Here is a 4,064-nt window from a genome sequence, read left to right on the forward strand (position 1 = left end):
CCTGTCATGTGCCAAGGAAGGTCTTTGCTCTAACATTTCCAAAATTCTGCCTCTTAGTCTTACTCCTTCTTCTAGTCTGTCAGAGTCCCTGAGTCTTTGGCTGGGGAGCCAGCAGTGTGTGTGTGTGTGTGTGTGTGTGTGTGTGTGTGTGTCCCATTTTTAGATGGCCACTCCACCACTGACCCATATTCTCTATGTTTTCCTGAGAAGGAATTTCTGCATTAACCACCATCCACTGACAAAAGAAACCTTTACTTTTTTATTAGATCTGAGATTAGATAATCCAAGGGCCTAGAAGAATACCGAATAATATAACTATTGTAAAACAGCATGGAAATAAAGTGATTCTCAAGAACATTCTCTTCCACTCACAGATTAGTGTCTTGCTTATGCGTTATTAGAATGCTTCCTATCATAATACATGAGAAGTAACAATGAGATTCATATGAAGTATGTATATGACTTAGTAAAGAGATTGCATCCAATCCTAAATGGGACATCTACCTCAATCCAATACCATTAGTATCCCCGAGGCAATGCAGAGGTGGAAAGACTGTAGGAGCCAGGTAGGATGATGACACCAGGACAACAATATCTTCCAGACACAAAAGAACTAATGCCCATGAACTCACAGAAACAATGGAAGCATGAACATGACCTACACAGGTTTAAGCCATGTGAAATCCCAAGATCAAAAGGAATAGGTAGACAAGAGTTGCCATCATTAACCAAGAACCTATTTCAAAAGACATACTCTTACAAAAGAAAAGTTAGTTTTCGACATTAGAGTCTGAACCTGTTGAACCAGTTTAAACTGGTTTGAACTGGTATGAACCATTCTAAACCAGTTTTAACCTGTGTGAATTGATCTGAATAGGTTTAATTCCATTTGAACCACTTGAGCCGGTTTAACCCGGTTTTACCCGTCTGAACTGGTCTAGTCCAGTCTGAACCGGTCTCATCCAGTTTAATACTGTTTGACCCATAAGAACCAGTATAATCGAGTGTGAACCGGTCTAATACAGTTTGAACCAGTCTGAACCAGTTTTAACCTGTCAGAACAGGTTTGTACCAGTCCAAAACTGTCTAAACCTGTTTGAACCAGTCTAATATATTTTGAGCCAGTCTGAACTTTTCTCAACTGGTCTGAACCTGTCTGAACTGGTTTGAGCCATTCTGAACCGGGTTAATCCTGTTTAAAATGGTTTAATCCGGTTTGAGCCAGTCTAATGCAGTTTGGGCCAGTCTGAACCGGTTTAATATGATTTGAACCAGTTAAATTCGGTTTGGCCAGTCTGAGCCGGTTTATTTTTGTTTGAGCCAGTTGAACCAGTTTAATTCCGGCTTGAGCCAGTCTGAACCCTTTTGAAGAGGTCTAATTTGGTTCGAGCCAGTCTAAACAGGTTCAATCCAGTCTTAACCAGTCTAAACCAGTTTGAACCAGTATGAAACTGTTTAATCCAGTTTGAACTAGTCAGAAACGGTTTACTCCGGTTTGAACCTGTCTAATACTGCTTGAACCAGTCTGAACTGGTCTGATGCAGTCTGAACTAGTACAAACTGGTTTTAAGTGGTCTACTCTGGTTTTTGCAAGTCTGAACTGGTTTGACCCGGTTTAATCCGGCTTGAACCAGTCTGAACCGGTTTGAACAGGTCTAATCCAGTTTGAGCCAGTCCGAACCGGTTTAATCTGGTTTGAAGCAGTCTGATCAGGGCTGAACTAGTATGAACCTGTTTGAACCTGATTAATCCTTCTTGAACCAGTCTTACCTGGTTTGAACCTTTTGAACTAGTTTTAACCATTTTGAACTGGTCTGAACCTGTCTCAACCAGTTTATCTGGTCTGAGCTGGTCTCAGCTGGGTTAATCTGGTTTGACCTGTCTGAACTATGTATGTTAACAATACTTTAGGGTGGGTCTGTGCCCAGCACTATACACTATACAGTTGACACAAAACAAACTCAATGATATCTTTCTACAAAGATCTACAAAAATCTTTTTGTCTTATATTGTTTCTTTGGGAATGTTTTGTCTTCTGGACTTTTGCTCATATATTATGGTTTCTGATTTTGTGTTTTATGGTATTTTGTGTGTCTATGTGCGAGTTTCTTATGCATTTTCTTTCTGTTTTGCTTTAAGCATTTTCATAATTTGACTCTATCAAAAAGGGAAAAGAGAGATGGAATTGAAAGGGTAAAACGTAAAGAGGAAGGAGATGAGCTGGGGTTAAGACAAATATGATCAGAATACACCATATGGAAAAGTAATTTTCAATAAGAAAATATCAGGATAAACGACTATAATCTTTCACTATGTTTAGAGATACGCTATGTGGTTATTTTTTCATATAATGACTGTTACTGCTTTTATGATTAGGGAAATGCAGCAACATATAACAATTTAGAATGTCTTACTTGATTATGCATTTAGAAACAGTTTTTAAAAGTTGTAATCATTCAATTAAATTCACTGGTAAACTGATATTGTGTCTTCAAATTTATTGTTGTTGTTTCTAGTGTAACATTTAAATTTTTATTTAAAATATAATGTGTGGTTAGGTTATATAATTTTCCTCATATGTTTTCTTACATTTTGTCTTTTAGAAACTACCAATGTGACAGAATTATTCATAATACGTTTTCCTTCCTTTAAACAATTACTACTACCATACGGTTAAGCCCTCTTCTATTTCAGATACCTATTAAATTTATTTATTTATTTCCAAAACTGAGTGCTGAATTTTAAAAAGTCCAACTGTTATTCCAATATGCAAGCAAAAATACTTCTTTTTCCCTTTTCTGTTTGCTCTAAATTTTATTATTTGACAGTTGAACATATTCATGTATTGATTTCTGATTGCTGACCTTCATTGATTGTAATCCACCAGCCCTACCCTTTTCATGCCTGTTAGTTGCTTTCTCACATTTAAGTTTTTTTCTTTGTGACCCACTAAGTTGAATATGGGTCTTCTATTGACGTTGGGAGTCAAAGATATTTGATTTACTTTTATATTACAATTTCATTTATCATAATGTGTAGCCTGTATCCTCAGTGTCCTCATTTTGTTTTATGTCTGGTTATCAAGTTTACCTACATATGATAGTAGATAGTGAGATTTCAGTTATGTTCAATCAGAGAATCTTCTTTCGGGATTAACAAGGGGGATTTGTGGTATCTCACAGGTTTTTTTTTTTTGTTTGTTTGTTTGTTTTTTTGTTTGTTTAGTTTTGTTTTTTAACAAAGTCTTTTAAGGCAGTACTGGAAATTAAATGAAATGAGTTAAAAATCTTACTTTGCTTTAGAATAAAACTTGTTTTGCACAATTCTTTGTCATTATAGACCTTCTATTATCATCTTCTAAAATGAAGGTCTCTCAGTTATACTTTAAAAATAATATCGACATTATTCTATTGATTTTTATCAGTAATGGAAATTGCATGATTACCAGCCTATAATCCACTATCCCAGAGAAGCTAGGAAACTCATGCATGGTCCTCTGGAGAAGAGGAAACGGCAAGATCTGAGAAAATTGGGAGCATAGGCGTGTGTGTGAGGGAGATAGAAGAAAGAGAAGGAGAGAAGAGGAGGTGGGAGAACATGAGGTATCAGGAAGTTCGAGTCTAGGGAACAATCTAAGCACTGAGTGATAAGCAAGGGGGTCAAGACCAGGCTGGGGAAACCCACAGAAACAGCAGACTTGAAAAAGTGGGAGCTCATGGACCCCAGTCTGAAAACAAGATAACCAACATAGGACAGAACCAGGCCACATGAACATGGGTGTCAGGTGGCAGGCTTGACCTGTGTATATGGGCTCTGGTGGTGGAGCCAGTATTTATTCCTACTGCATGAATGGACTTTGGGAGTCCATTCCAGATAGAAGGATACTCTCTCAGCCTAGACACATGGAGGAGGGTCTAGGCCCTGCCCCAAATGATATGACAAACTGTGAAGATCCCCCAAGGGAGGCATCGGAGTGAATGGATATGGGATAGGGAATTGGTGGGAGGAATAGGAGGACTTAAAGGAGAGGGAACTGGGATTGGTATGTAAAGTAGTATTGTTTA

This window comes from Phodopus roborovskii, unplaced genomic scaffold, assembly GCF_943737965.1.
Source record: "Phodopus roborovskii unplaced genomic scaffold, PHOROB, whole genome shotgun sequence".
Classification (NCBI taxonomy): Eukaryota; Metazoa; Chordata; class Mammalia; order Rodentia; family Cricetidae; genus Phodopus; species Phodopus roborovskii.